The following is a 15,675-nucleotide window of genomic DNA, read 5'->3' as shown; positions in this document are numbered from 1 at the left end:
TTTTATTTTGTAACTGTTGTTATGTATAACTGGACTACTATGTAATTGGATGAAAACAACGTAAATAACTGTGAGAGCCTGTCACACTGTTATAATTGGTTCTTTGTGCTGTTCACCTAGAAAATCAACAATTCCTTTTACGAAATATCTATATATTAAAACGATTCATCAAAAAACGTTAATCCATGTCACATACAGCTTGGTGAAGTAATGTATCTGTAAAATAAAGCTGTTATTTTAGTGTTAAGTACTACTTCGTAAGGTTATGTGTTATATTAAACACCACCAAAGTAATACAGCTGTAAAGTGGTCGGTCAAGCTGTTATTTTAGTGTTAAGTACTATTTCATAAGGTCATGTGTTATATTAAACACCACAAAAGTAATACAGCTGTAAAGTGGTCGGTCAAGCTGTTATTTTAGTGTTAAATGCTACTTCATAAGGTCATGTGTTATATTAAACACCACAAAAGTAATACAGCTGTAAAGTGGTCAGTCAAGCTGTTATTTTAGAGTTAAATGCTACTTCATAAGGTCATGTGTTATATTAAACACCACAAAAGTAATACAGCTGTAAAGTGGTCGGTCAAGCTGTTATTTTGGAGTTAAATGCTACTTCATAAGGTTATGTGTTATTTAATCAAGGTACTTCATAAAAATCAACCGAAAATCACAACTTACTTTCACCATAGAGACCAATACAACCACCAACCAAGAATCCTAGTGGCTGGCTTACCCTGTTATTTGTTCTCGATAGTATTTTGTTCTCAAAATACGATACAGTATGAATAATGTGAAATCATTGGTGACTTTGAAATGTAATTTTATCAAAAACATTCCAGTTTCATTTACTGTCCTGTTAAGGCAACATATTACCAACTAAAAACTGAATTATAAACCTCTTGGTAATTATTTCTGATAATAGCGACAAACTTGTATTTGTTTCCCGTATTGGCTTCTAAACATAACAAGGGTTGATATCCAATTATAGATTAAAAACACAACAACATCTATTTGTCTTTATTGACTTGTGACCGTCATAGCCAGATGGTTAGGGCGCCCGACTTGTATGAGGGCCACAGGTTCAAATCCTCGTCGTACTAAACATGCTCGCTCTTTCACTCAAAATGATGTTATAACGTGACGATCAATCTCACTATTCGTTGGTAAAAGAGTAGTCCAAGAGTTGCGGTGGGTGGTGATGACTAGCTGCCTACCCTCTAGTTTTACACTGCTAAATTCGGGACGGCTAACGCAGGTTGCTCTCGTGTAGCTTTGCGCAAAATTCAAAACAAAGAAACTTTATTGACTTCGCGCGTTATTACTAAGTGTATCGTTTGGCTAATTGTACTGCTGGTGTTAAATTCTTGTCTCACTCAGAAAGTCACGCTAATAGAAATACCTGACATCTAGAACTTAAAGTAAAGTAACAACAAATGAAAGTGATGTGAACAAAGGGTGAACACCACGAAACCTCAAACTGTTGTTAAACATAACCGCCACACAATCAGCCAACCAACTTCTCAAGAAATGTAACAGTTGTTTACATCTGAACTAGTAATTTAGGGAGAGTTTACCTAAATATGGAAGTTTTTAATGAGTTTTAGTTATTAAAAAACAGTTTCCCTCTCTCTTATCTGGTACACATCAGATCTCATTCACTAGTCCCCACAATAGCACAGCGGTATGTTTAAGAACATACAACGCTAGGAACCGGGTTTTGATACTAGTTGTTATATATATAGTTATATATATAACTATATATTTGTATGTACATATATACAGACAGATTGCATAACTATATATTTGTATGTATATATAGAGAGACAGATTGCATAACTATATATTTGTATGTATATATAAAGAGACAGATTGCATAACTATATATTTGTATGTATATATAGAGAGACAGATTGCATAACTATATATTTGTATGTATATATAAAGAGACAGATTGCATAACTATATATTTGTATGTATATATATAGACAGATTGCATAACTATATATTTGTATGTACATATATAGAGACAGATTGCATAACTATATATTTCTATATATTTTTAGCATGGCGGCCTTTCTAGTCTCGCTGATTTCCTTCAACAGTAGGTTTTCACACAAACGGCGTCATTAGCTGTGTTTTGCAGTACGGTCGATTTATTTTGGGGATATATGATGAAATTTATACTTTGGTATAAGAAGTAAGTTTATCAGTTATTAAACAACTTCTTACCAACTCAATGAAGAAAAAACTGTATGAATGGGGTCTGAAATACAAGAACTGGACGCAAGAACAATGGAGGAAGGTGTTATTCAGTGAGTAAACTCATTTATTCGTACAGGGTCAAAGAAGTCTGCATGTTCGCAGATCTCCAGGTGAGAAACTTCGGGAATATTACATCAATCAGTTCGTAAAACATCCCTTGAAGAAGATGTTTTGGGGCTTTTCAGCTGCTATTGCGTCGGAGGCTTACATGTCGTAGAAGGTATGAGGCGAGGACCACAGTACATCGAAGTTTTGCAGAGAAGAGTCGTTCCAGAATTGAAAAAGAGATTTCCAGATGGATCTGGCATTTTTCAGCAAGATCTGGCTCCGTGCCACAAATCTAAACTTCTGAAGAATTTTATGACTAAAACGCGAATAAAGGTGCTGGACTGGCTTGGAAACTCTCCGGACTTAAATCCTATTGAAAATCTTTGAGCGATTTGTAAAGAAAGTCTTCGGGAAAATATTATACTACGAAAGATAAGCTAATTGAGGTGTGGTACCGCAATCCAAAAATTAGTAAAGATTACAGTCAACTCGTGGATTCAATGACAAAGCGGAGTAATGATCTTCTGAAAAATAAAGGCCGTCATATCATGTATTAATTTGTGAGTAATTTTGGATTCTCAGAAATAAAACGCAAAAAAAATTGAAAATCGTAATTTTCTGTCTTGTTTCAATTAATTTGCACAAGGGTGTGATTGCCAAAGTCAAAACTTTAATGCGAAGTCAGCTGGCCTTGTAGGAAGTAATAAAACCATTGGAGAGGTTACACTCTGTTTGACCTTTGGTAACGAATCCAGTAAGTTTATCAGAAAATTTAGATAACGTATAAAAAATATTGAAGAGCTAGAAACTGGTTTCATAGAGACGTGAGAAAAAATTATCTGGAGATTAGGTTTGATTATTTTTAAGCACAAGACTATGCAATGGGATATCTATGATATGCCCAACATAGGTATCAAAATCCGACTTTTTTAGTATGGAAATTCTGCAAAATTACCGTTAAACCACTGGAGGGCGTTCTAAAGAGAAAAGTGAAGATCTACAAGGGTGCAATAAGTTATCAATAGTTAGGCTTAGGAAGAGGCAGGTGGTCATAGAATCAAATGTTAACTCTGAAAATAAATCTGATTTCACACTTTTAAAGTTCTCTTCCATTGTCAGATAAAGTGATTTCAATCGCATGTTAGAAGTATGTACTATTAAAGCTATAATTTTAAAAAGCCATACATGTAAGCAATTATGAATGTATGTATTTTGAAATACCAATGTCTTCTGAAAGTAAGTTCATAAGATTTTCTAGTTATCATTACATTACCTTAATTTAAACTACTGTTTTAACAGGTTTTCTTTTATTTTTACATTCCAATTACGATTTTTTTTATAAATTCACGCTTTTACGTGAATAACAGAAGCGAAATGCTTCATTTTTTGTACGGCCTGGCATGGCCGAGCGCGTAAGGCGTGCGACCATAATCCGAGGGTCGCGGGTTCGCGCCCGCGTCGCGCTAAACATGCTCGCCCTCCAGCCGTGGGGCGTTATAATGTGACGGTCAAACCCACTAGTCGTTGGTAAAAGAGTAGCCCAAGAGTTGGCGGTGGGTGGTGATGACTAGCTGCCTTCCCTCTAGTCTTACACTACTAAATTAGGGACGGCTAGCACAGATAGCCCTCGAGTAGCTTTGTGCGAAATTCCAAAAACAAACAAACAAATCATTTTTTGTAAAATTACGACGATAAGAGTGTAAGCACCAACATTTTGAGCAACAAAATTTGTGTTTGTTAGAACTACAGTTTCGTTTCCTAAGAGCTAATGGACAGAAAAAGACTCGTTAGGTTAAAAACGTGGAAGTTCGATCACATTTGGAAGAAGCCATCAGTGGCAAATGGTGTTGGCTTGAGAGAAGTGATACATGGTCAGTCGAAGTATTAAGTAATGTGGAACAAAACATTGTGCATTTCATTCTGTAATGAAGTCTGTTCTGTATAACTGAAGAACAAAGTTGCTTTATGAAACTTCATATTATGTAAAACTAGAATTCAGTAAGTTTTTATTGCCAATATTACTTGGCTTGTATAAGTTTTATAGTTGCAATAAATACTAGAACGAATTTGGTTTGGGGGTTATCAAATTACAGTTTTGCCATTTAAATAGTTTTTGCTTTGAAAAACATTGTAGACCAGTAACTCCTGTGATTTTTCAGATGATGGCCGCGTAAGTCAGGCTGAAAATGTGTTTCTTGATGAATACATTATTCCTTAAATAGAGTTTTGTTTAGTATGCAATGTTTAATAATACAGTCCACGAATCAAGTTTTAGAGGACCTGATGTGGTTCCAGTTTTGTGGGTCATTGTGGTGCGTGAATAAAATTTTGAGATAAATATTTAAATATCACATAGTAAGGAATAAACGATAACTATTGTTAAGAGAGTTTTAAGGCTTTGGTAACAGTCATTAAAGTGTGTCACTTACAAATAGCAATAATAACCAGAAACCTTAACTAGAGTTATGAAAGTAACCTCGCGTCATAAATGGTAAGGGTACTTAGTATATTTGTGATAGTGATATTTTCAAGTGTTTTCGTACTTTTCGCATGTTTAGTCTGATTCAAGATATTTTAAAAGTTCTGATCAACACCACATGTATGGGGATAAATAAAACCTCAAGGTTATCTCACATAAAAGTATTAAATATCCTGTTATTTAAAAACATCCATGTTTATTACAATAATAGGAAATTAAATCTCTAATAAAAGATTGATACTACAGTGTTTCGCTAACGTGTTTTGAAAGTCAAAGTAATGAAATAAAAAAGGTGTACTTCACGTTTCGAACTCTAGATAATTTACAGTTTGTATGTACTTCACGTTCCAAACTCTAGATAATTTACAGTTTGTATGTACTTCACGTTTCGAACTCAGATAATATACAGTTTGTATGTACTTCACGTTTCGAACTCTAGATAATTTACAGTTATTCATAGTTAAATTTGTTGCAGTTTTCTTTTAGTTTCAGTTTTATGAAACTGTATAATTATTTTTTTTCATTTTTCCATGAACAATAACAACATTTGTATTTTTTTCTCAACATCCAGCTGTCACCACTATTGAGGATTTTGTAGATACAACTATTGTCCTCAAGAAAGACAACAATGAACTGGGGATTAGTGTCACAGGGGGAAATGACACCTATTTGGTAAGATATTAAAAACTGATGACCAATTCCTAGGTTGGGTTAAGTTTGTAAGTCTACTGTAAGTGACGTCACCAAAATGTATACAATAACGAGACATTTATAACTGTAGTAGTCTGCTTCAGAAGAACAATCTATAAAATAACATTGTTTACTTACTTTAAGCATAGAGATTCACAATGGTCCATCCTCATTGTATTTCTACAGGAGTGAACCCTGAAATTTAGCATTCTTAAGCCCTTATATTTACTGTTCAGCTGCCGGCAGTATTATATTTATTAACGAAATTTAAATTAGTCTGAGATTTCTCATGGAGACTTCATTCTTAAATCTTTAAGAAACCCACACTGAGGAGATTGAAACTTAATAAATTTGAACCAAATTAGGGTAATTCTTTAGATATCAGTAACAATACTTGTCACTTCTGTATATTCAAGAGTAAAATGTTTTGCTTGAAACTTTATGAAACACAGTTTGCGAACTACATTTTGTCTCGTATTTTCATGCAAGGTTACAAAAGGGGTTACCTACGTATAGCACTCTTTAATTTTTGACCTGATAGACAGGAGAGAAAGCAGCACTCGCCACCAAATCTCAGGCTACTGTTATTTTGTTTGACAAAATATTTGGATTGGACCGACACTTGAAAAGTGCACTCATGGGCGTAAAGTGTGAACATGTTTGTTTGTACGGTGAATCATTAACCATCAGGTTCACAGTCCGTATAATCCAACAACATGGTTTCACTCAGCCTCAAACCCAAGATTTGTAAACAGTACATACACTTCGTAAAAATTAGGAAGTATCTGTATACCAGTAAAGAACTCCACTAAACTCCTGTAGAGATTTAAGGAAATACCTGTATACCAGTAAAGAACTCCACTAAACTAGTACTATCCTTTAGAGATTTAAGGAACTATCTGTATGCCAGTAAAGAACTCCACTAAACTAGTACTATCCTTTAGAGATTTAAGGAACTATCTGTATACCAGTAAAGAACTCCACTAAACTCCTGTAGAGATTTAAAGGAAATATCTGTATACCAGTAAAGATCTCCACTAAACTAGTACTATCCTGTAGAGATTTAAGGAAATATCTGTATACCAGTAAAGAACTCCACTAACCTAGTACTATCCTTTAGAGATTTAAGGAAATATCTGTGTACCAGAAAAGAACTCCACTAAACTAGTAGTATCCTGTAGAGATTTAAGGAAATATCTGTATACCAGTAAAGAACTCCTCTAAACTAGTGCTATCCTTAGAGATTTAAAAACTATCTGTATACCAGTAAAGAACTCCACTAAACTAGTGCTATCCTTAGAGATTTAAGGAACTATCTGTATACCAGTAAAGAACTCCACTAAACTAGTACTCTCCTTTAGAGATTTAAGAAAATATCTGTATACCAGTAAAGAACTCCACTAAACTAGTACTATCCTTAGAGATTTAAGGAACTATCTGAATACGAGAAAAGAACTTTACTAAACTAGTACTATCCTTTAGTGATTTAAAGGAAATATCTGTATACTCAGTAAAGAACCCACTAAACTAGTACTATCTTTTGAGATTTAAGGAAATATCTGAATACGAGAAAAGAACTCCACTAAACTACTACTATCCTGTAGAGATTTAAGGAAATATCTGTATACCAGTAAAGAACTCCACAAAGCTAGTACTAACCTTAGAGATTTAAGGAAATATCTGTATACCAGTAAAGAACTCCACTAAACTAGTACTGTCCTTTAGAGATTTAAGGAAATATCTGTATACCAGTAAAAGAACTCCACAAAGCTAGTACTAACCTTTAGAGATTTAAGGAAATATCTGTATACCAGTAAAGAACTCCACTAAACTAGTACTGTCCTTGTGAGATTTAAGGAAATATCTGTATACCAGTAAAGATCTCCACTAAACTAGTACTATCCTGTAGAAATTTAAGGAAATATCTGTATACCAGTAAAGAACTCCACTAAACTAGTACTGTCCTTTAGAGATTTAAGGAAATATCTGTATACCAGTAAAGAACTCCACTAAACTAGTACTATCCTTTAGTGATTTAAAGGAAATATCTGTATACTAGTAAAGAGCTCCACTAAACTAGTACTATCTTTTAGAGATTTAAGGAAATATCTGAATACGAGAAAAGAACTCCACAAAACTAGTACTATCCTTTAAAGATTTAAGGAAATATCTGTATACCAGTAAAGAACTCCACCAAACTAATACTATCCTTTAGAGATTTAAGGAAATATCTGTATATCGGTAAAGAACTCCACTAAACTATTACTATCCTTAGAGATTTAAGGAAATATCTGTATACCAGTAAAGAACTCCACCAAACTTGTGCTATCCTGTAGAGATTTAATACTGACGAGAATACTTTTTTTTGAATTAAAACAGAACCATTCTGCTGGAAGAGGGTCTAACATTTCAAATATTGTCTCAAATGTAATCAACCCTCGTGCTAGTGAGACAATTAAAAGTAATACTTTTACTCTGACATTGAAAAGACGTCAAAACTAAACCTTACGATGTTAGCGCCAGGAAGCGCGTGACGTTAGTATGAGTTTGTTGATAAAAACTGTGGTTCTGCCTGTGTTGATTAATTACCACATCAAAAGTTATTGGGAAACAGCAACAAGTCGCTGCTAAAAGTGATTTTATTGGCTGTACATCATATTGAAAGTCAGAACACCCCATTTGAAAATAGGCTAAATATAACTTTTCAACACAACTTCTGGTATCTACACTATGAGATGGTTAAATAAAACTTAAAAGTGAACCATCAACAATGTGTTTGTACTTTCACTTGAGAACTCTATTGATGCAGAAATCCTACAGAAAAACCTATGTCTTGTAGGTTAGCAAAGGCCGCTACGTGACCTAAAGGTAAAGAAACGTTGTACATAAAAAAACTCTGCTTCATCATTAAATATTACACAGTATTCACTATATTTAACCTCCATTTCATTTGACTATTTCAGTCGTGCCACATTTTCGTTTCCTCAACTTATAATTATATATTCAAGTTCTTTATTCTTGTGTGTTGTAATTATTCTGTTGTAATTACAAATATTATTTGCTTGTTTTCTATCCCACGTTACTGATGATGAAATTGTGAGAATTCCCACACATTTAATAAATGTTTCCTGTTTTCACACTTGTGCTTTGTTTTATCATTAAGTTATGTTTTATTTTGATGATTCCCAAACATTTAATAAATGTTTCCTGTTATCTCTGTTTGTACTTTGTTTTATTATTATATTTTATTTTGAGGATTCCCAAACATTTAATAAATGTTTCATGTTATCACCTTTGTGCTTTGTTTTATTATTATGTTTTATTATGAGGATTCCCAAACATTTAATAAATGTTTCCTGTTACCACGTTTGTGCTTTTGTTTTATTATTATATCTTATTGTGAGGATTCCCAAACATTTAACAAATGTTTCCTGTTATCACGTTTGTGTTTTGTTTTATCATTAAATTATGTTTTATTTTGAGGATTCCCAAACATTTAATAAATATTTCCTATTATCACGTTTGTGTTTGTTTTATCATTAACTGTGAAGGTTTATAAATATCAAATCGGAGTTTGATCGAAACACCACAGTTTGTCGATAGAGTAATCAACAAGAGACAAACAAAAGGACAACATTTAGTTTTCTAAAATTGTCATTCAATTATTAAAAAAAGTGAAGCATACTTTGTTTGAAAACAATGACGACCATTAATATGTCAAAGGAAAATTATTTTTATTCTTCAAAAGAATCAAGTAATTTGTGTTTACGTTTCGAGTTCTATTTGATGTGGTCGTTTCCGAAATGCCAGTAACGTGCATCAACCTGCAAACGATTTTTTTCAAAGAATTGATGGCACGAGCGACTCTTTAGAGACAACATGAATCAAATGAACAACGGGGAAATCAAACTAAAATAGATTTAAACTAATTATACGATTGTCTCTCAGTTTAACACTTCGCGAAACACAAATTTACATAAATTTTGTGAAATATTTCATCAAGGAAACAGGTGAAGGGTGATTAGTTAGAATTAAAAGTAAAATGTTAGAGTTTCAAGACGCTGATCTTTGTTGGTGCTTCGAGTTTCAAGTCGCTGACCTTTGTAAGTGATTAGAGTTTCAAGACGCTGACCTTTCTTGGTGATTAGAGTTTCAAGACGCTGACCTTTGTTGGTGATTAGAGTTTCAAGACGCTGACCTTTGTTGGTGATTAGAGTTTCAAGACGATGACCTTTGTTAGTGATCAGAGTTTCAAGACGATGACCTTTGTTGGTGATTACAGTTTCAAGACGGTGACCTTTTTTAGTGATTAGAGTTTCAACATGCTGACCTTTGTTGGTGATTACAGTCTCAAAACTCTGAACTTTGTTGGTTATTAGAATTTCAAGACGCTGATTTTTGTTGATAGTTAGAGTTTCAAGACGCTGACCTTTGTTGGTGATTAGAGTTTCAAGACACTGACCTTTGTTTGTGATTAGAGTTTCAAGAGCTGACCTTTGTTTGTGATTAGAGTTTCTAGACGCTGACCCTTGTTAGTGATTAGAGTTTCAAGTCGCTGTCCTAGGTTGGTGACCAGAGTTTCAAGACGCTGCCCTTTGTTGGTGATTAGAGTTTTAAGGCGCTGACCTTTGTTGGTGATTACAGTTTTAAGACGCTGACCTTTTTTGGTGATTAGAGTTTTAAGACGTTGACCTTTGTTAGTGATTACAGTTTCAAGACGCTGACCTGTGTTAGTGATTAGAGTTTTAAGACGCTGACCTTTGTTGGTGATTAGATTTTGAAGACGCTGACATTTTTTAGTGATTAGAGTTTTAAGACATTGACCTTTGTTGGTGATTAGAGTTTCAAGACATTGACCTTTGTTGGTGATTAGACTTTTAAGACATTGACCTTTGTTGGTGATTAGAGTTTCAAGACGCTGACCTGTGTTGGTGATTAGATTTTCAACACATTGACCTTTGTTGGTGATTAGAGTTTCAAGACGCTGACCTTTATTGGTGATTAGACTTTCAAGACTCTGACCTTTGTTAGTGATTAGAGTTTCAAGACAATGACCTTTGTTGGTGATTAGAGTTTCAAGACGATGACCTTTGTTAGTGATCAGAGTTTCAAGACGATGACCTTTGTTGGTGATTACAGTTTCAAGACGGTGACCTTTTTTAGTGATTAGAGTTTCAAGACGCTGACCTTTGTTGGTGATTACAGTCTCAAAACTCTGAACTTTGTTGGTTATTAGAATTTCAAGACGCTGATTTTTGTTGATAGTTAGAGTTTCAAGACGCTGACCTTTGTTGGTGATTAGAGTTTCATGACGCTGATCTTTGTTAGTGATTAGAGTTTCAAGACGCTGATCTTTGTTGATGCTTACAGTTTCAAGACGGTGACCTTTTTTAGTGATTAGAGTTTCAAGACGCTGACCTTTGTTGGTGATTACAGTCTCAAAACTCTGAACTTTGTTGGTTATTAGAATTTCAAGACGCTGATTTTTGTTGATAGTTAGAGTTTCAAGACGCTGACCTTTGTTGGTGATTAGAGTTTCTAGACGCTGACCCTTGTTAGTGATTAGAGTTTCAAGTCGCTGTCCTAGGTTAGTGACCAGAGTTTGAAGACGCTGCCCTTTGTTGGTGATTAGAGTTTTAAGGCGCTGACCTTTGTTGGTGATTAGAGTTTTAAGACGCTGACCTTTTTTGGTGATTAGAGTTTCAATACGCTGACATGTGTTAGTGATTAGAGTTTTAAGACGCTGACCTTTGTCGGTGATTAGATTTTGAATACGCTGACATTTTTTAGTGATTAGAGTTTTAAGACATTGACCTTTGTTGGTGATTAGAGTTTCAAGACATTGACCTTTGTTGGTGATTAGACTTTTAAGACATTGACCTTTGTTGGTGATTAGAGTTTCAAGACGCTGACCTGTGTTGGTGATTAGAGTTTTAAAACGCTGACCTTTTTTGGTGATTAGATTTTGAAGACACTGACCTTTGTTGGTGATTAGATTTTGAAGACGCTGACCTTTGTTGGTGATTACAGTTTGAAGACGCTGACCTTTGTTGGTGATTAGAGTTTCATGACGCTTATCTTTGTTAGTGATTAGAGTTTCAAGACGCTGACCTTTGTTGATGCTTACAGTTTCAAGACGCTGACCTTTGTTGGTGATTAGATTTTCAACACATTGACCTTTGTTGGTGATTAGAGTTTCAAGACGCTGACCTTTGCTGGTGATTAGAGTTTCAAGACGATGACCTTTGTTAGCGATCAGAGTTTCAAGACGATGACCTTTGTTGGTGATTACAGTTTCAAGACGGTGACCTTTTTTAGTGATTAGAGTTTCAAGACGCTGACCTTTGTTGATGCTTACAGTTTCAAGACGCTGACCTTTGTTGGTGATTAGATTTTCAACACATTGACCTTTGTTGGTGATTAGAGTTTCAAGACGCTGACCTTTGTTGGTGATTAGAGTTTGAAGACATTGACCTTTGTTGGTGATTAGGGTTTGAAGACATTGACCTTTGTTGGTGATTAGAGTTTCAAGACGCTGACCTTTGTTGGTGATTAGAGTATAAAAACGCTGACCTTTGTTATTGATTAGAGTTTCAAGATGCTGACTTTTGTTTATGCTTAGAGTTTCAAGACGCTGACCTTTGTTTGTGATTAGAGTTTCAAGACGCTGACCTTTGTTGGTGATTAGAGTTTTAAGACGCTGACCTTTGTTGGTGATTAGAGTTTCAAGACGCTCACCTTTGTTGGTGATTAGAGTTTCAAGACGCTCACCTTTGTTGGTGATTACAGTTTCAAGAAGTTGATCTTTGTTGGTGATTAGAGTTTCAATACGCTCACCTTTGTTATTGATTAGAGATTCAAGACGCTGACCTGTGTTTATGCTTAGAGTTTCAAGACGCTGACCTTTGTTGGTGATTAGAGTTTCAAGACATTGACCTTTGTTGGTGATTAGAGTTTCAAGACATTGACCTTTGTTGGTGATTAGAGTTTCAAGACGCTGACCTTTGTTGGTGATTAGAGTTTGAAGACATTGACCTTTGTTGGTGATTAGAGTTTCAAGACGCTGACCTTTGTTGGTGATTAGAGTTTCAAGACGCTGTCCTTTGTTGGTGATTAGAGTTTCAAGACGCTGACCTTTGTTATTGATTAGAGTTTCAAGATGCTGACTTTTGTTTATGCTTAGAGTTTCAAGACGCTGACCTTTGTTGGTGATTAAAGTTTGAAGACATTGACCTTTGTTGGTGATTAGAGTTTCAAGACGCTGACCTTTGTTGGTGATTAGAGTTTCAAGACGCTGACCTTTGTTGGTGATTAGAGTTTCAATACGCTCACCTTTGTTAGTGATTAGAGTTTCAAGACGCTGACCTGTGTTTATGCTTAGAATTTCAAGACGCTGACCTTTGTTGGTGATTAGAGTTTCAAGACATTGACCTTTGTTGGTGATTAGAGTTTCAAGACATTGATTTTGTTGGTGATTAGAGTTTCATGACGCTGACCTTTGTTGGTGATTAGTGTTTGAAGAGATTGACCTTTGTTGGTGATTAGAGTTTCAAGACGCTGACCTTTGCTGGTGATTAGACTTTCAAGACTCTGACCTTTGTTAGTGATTAGAGTTTCAAGACGCTGACCTTTGTTGGTGATTAGAGTTTCAAGACGATGACCTTTGTTAGTGATCAGAGTTTCAAGACGATGACCTTTGTTGGTGATTACAGTTTCAAGACGGTGACCTTTTTTAGTGATTAGAGTTTCAAGATGCTGACCTTTGTTGGTGATTAGAGTTTCAAGACGATGACCTTTGTTAGTGATCAGAGTTTCAAGACGATGACCTTTGTTGGTGATTACAGTTTCAAGACGGTGACCTTTTTTAGTGATTAGAGTTTCAAGATGCTGACCTTTGTTGGTGATTACAGTCTCAAAACTCTGAACTTTGTTGGTTATTAGAATTTCAAGACGCTGATTTTTGTTGATAGTTAGAGTTTCAAGACGCTGACCTTTGTTGGTGATTAGAGTTTCAAGACACTGACCTTTGTTTGTGATTAGAGTTTCAAGAGGCTGACCTTTGTTTGTGATTAGAGTTTCAAGACGCTGACCTTTGTTTGTGATTAGAGTTTCTAGACGCTGACCCTTGTTAGTGATTAGAGTTTCAAGTCGCTGTCCTAGGTTGGTGACCAGAGTTTCAAGACGCTGCCCTTTGTTGGTGATTAGAGTTTTAAGGCGCTGACCTTTGTTGGTGATTACAGTTTTAAGACGCTGACCTTTTTTGGTGATTAGAGTTTTAAGACGTTGACCTTTGTTAGTGATTACAGTTTCAAGACGCTGACCTGTGTTAGTGATTAGAGTTTTAAGACGCTGACCTTTGTTGGTGATTAGATTCGGAAGACGCTGACATTTTTTAGTGATTAGAGTTTTAAGACATTGACCTTTGTTGGTGATTAGAGTTTCAAGTCATTGACCTTTGTTGGTGATTAGACTTTTAAGACATTGACCTTTGTTGGTGATTAGAGTTTCAAGACGCTGACCTGTGTTGGTGATTAGAGTTTTAAGACGCTGACCTTTTTTGGTGATTAGATTTTGAAGACGCTGACCTTTGTTGGTGATTAGAGTTTCATGACGCTGATCTTTGTTAGTGATTAGAGTTTCAAGACGCTGACCTTTGTTGATGCTTACAGTTTCAAGACGCTGACCTTTGTTGGTGATTAGATTTTCAACACATTGACCTTTGTTGGTGATTAGAGTTTCAAGACGCTGACCTTTAGACTTTCAAGACTCCTGACCTTTGTTAGACAAGACGATGACCTTGTTAGTGATTAGAGTTTCAAGACGATGACCTTTGTTGGTGATTAGAGTTTCAAGACGATGACCTTTCAAGTTGGTAGTGATTAGAGTTTCAAGACGCTGACCTTTGTTGGTGATTACAGTTTCAAGACGGTGACCTTTTTGGTGATTAGAGTTTCAAGACGCTGACCTTTGTTGGTGATTACAGTTTCAAGACGCTCTGACCTTTGTTGGTGATTAGAATTTCAAGACGCTGATTTTTGTGATAGTTAGAGTTTCAAGACGCTGACCTTTCAAGTTGGTGATTAGAGTTTCAAGACGCTGATTAGAGTTTCAAGACGCTGGTGATTAGAGTTTCAAGACGCTGATCTTTGTTGGTGATTAGAGGGTTTCAAGACATTGACGCTGACCTTTGTTGGTGATTAGAGTTTCAAGACGCTGACCTTTGTTAGTGATTAGAGTTTCAAGACGCTTGACCTTTTGTTGGTGATTAGAGTTTCAAGACGCTGACCTTTGTTTAGAGTGATTAGAGTTTACAAGACGCTGACCTTGTTGGTGATTAGAGTTTCAAGACGCTGACCTTTGTTGGTGATTAGAGTTTCAAGACGCTGACCTTTGTTGGTGATTAGAGTTTCAAGACGCTGACCTTGTTGGTGATTAGAGTTTCAACACGCTTGACCTTTGTTGGTGATTAGAGTTTCAAGACGCTGACCTGTGTTGGTGATTAGAGTTTCAAGACGCTGACCTTTGTTGGTGATTAAAGTGATTGACCTGATTTTTAGAGTTTCAAGACACTGACCTTGTTGGTGATTAGAGTTTCAAATCGCTGACCTTTGTTGGTGATTAAAGTTTGAAGACATTGACCTTTGTTGGTGATTACAGTTTTTGTTGGTGATTAGAGTTTCAAGACGCTGACCTTTGTTGGTGATTAGAGTTTCAAGACGGTGACCTTTGTTGGTGATTAGAGTTTCAAGACGCTGACCTTTGTTGATGATTCGAGTTTCAAGAGATTTACTTTGTTTGGTTGACGTGATTAGAGTTTCAAGACGCTGACCTTTGTTGGTGATTAGAGTTTCAAGACGATGACCTTGTTAGTGATTAGAGTTTCAAGACGCTGACCTTTGTTGGTGATTAGAGTTTCAAGACGGTGACCTTGTTAGTGATCAGAGTTTCAAGACGCTGACCTTTTGGTGATTAGAGTTTCAAGACGATGATTACAGTTTTCAAGACGATGGTGACCTTTTGACCTTTAGTGATTAGAGTTTCAAGATGCTGACCTTGTTGGTGATTACAGTCTCAAAACTCTGAACTTTGTTGGTGATTAGAATTTCAAGACGCTGATTTTGTTGATAGTTAGAGTTTCAAGACGCTGACCTTTGTTGGTGATTAGAGTTTCAAGACACGTAACTGGAACGAAGTA

The sequence above is a fragment of the Tachypleus tridentatus genome, chromosome 4 (genome assembly GCF_004210375.1).
Source record: "Tachypleus tridentatus isolate NWPU-2018 chromosome 4, ASM421037v1, whole genome shotgun sequence".
In the NCBI taxonomy this organism is placed as follows: Eukaryota; Metazoa; Arthropoda; class Merostomata; order Xiphosura; family Limulidae; genus Tachypleus; species Tachypleus tridentatus.
The sequence above is the reverse complement of the archived record's forward strand: the minus strand, read 5'-3'. Positions refer to the sequence as shown.